This window comes from Ailuropoda melanoleuca, chromosome 13 (assembly GCF_002007445.2).
Source record: "Ailuropoda melanoleuca isolate Jingjing chromosome 13, ASM200744v2, whole genome shotgun sequence".
In the NCBI taxonomy this organism is placed as follows: Eukaryota; Metazoa; Chordata; class Mammalia; order Carnivora; family Ursidae; genus Ailuropoda; species Ailuropoda melanoleuca.
This window is the reverse complement of record NC_048230.1, coordinates 66,035,093-66,035,724: the sequence shown is the minus strand read 5'-3', so window position 1 is coordinate 66,035,724 and position 632 is coordinate 66,035,093.

Genomic DNA, 632 nt, shown 5'->3' with positions numbered 1-632 from the left:
GGGCACCCGCTCGCCTCCGCCCCGCCGCCCGGCCGCCCCCGCTGCACCGATGGCCCGGGCGCTGCTCCCACCGCTAGGCGCGCACCGGTTTGGCCCCAGCCCTGGGTTTGAGTCTCCACCTCGTCCATTTCCCAGTGGGCGGATCGGACAAGTCACAAGGTGTCTTAAGCCTCAGTTTCCTCATCTGTAAAATGGGGATGACGCTACTGTGCTGCTGATGGGGATAGTGCCTGCTTCTTAGACTTGGTGGCGAAGAGCAGGCCTCTGTCCCAACGTCCTGCCCCTGTGAAGCCCACACCGCCCACCATCAAGATGGCCCAATTCAAGACTTAGAGGTGATGGTGGCTGGTCGTGAGTTCTGGCCTTGTGTCTCGCAGATAATGACTAATTTTGTGACCTTGGTCAAGCCATTGCTCCTCAGCTTTGGAGGGAGACTAGAAACTAGATGATTTCTGTCTGGATGACTCTGGGGTTCATCCATTTATTGACCAAACATTGTACCAAGAACTGAGCCAGAAGTCAGAGCCTCTGCCTCAGGGAATGTATGATCTAGTGGGGAAGAGAGGCAAGAAACAGATAAACAGAAACAAATCACAATTGAGCGTGCTAGCTTGCTAAGGCAACAGACAAAG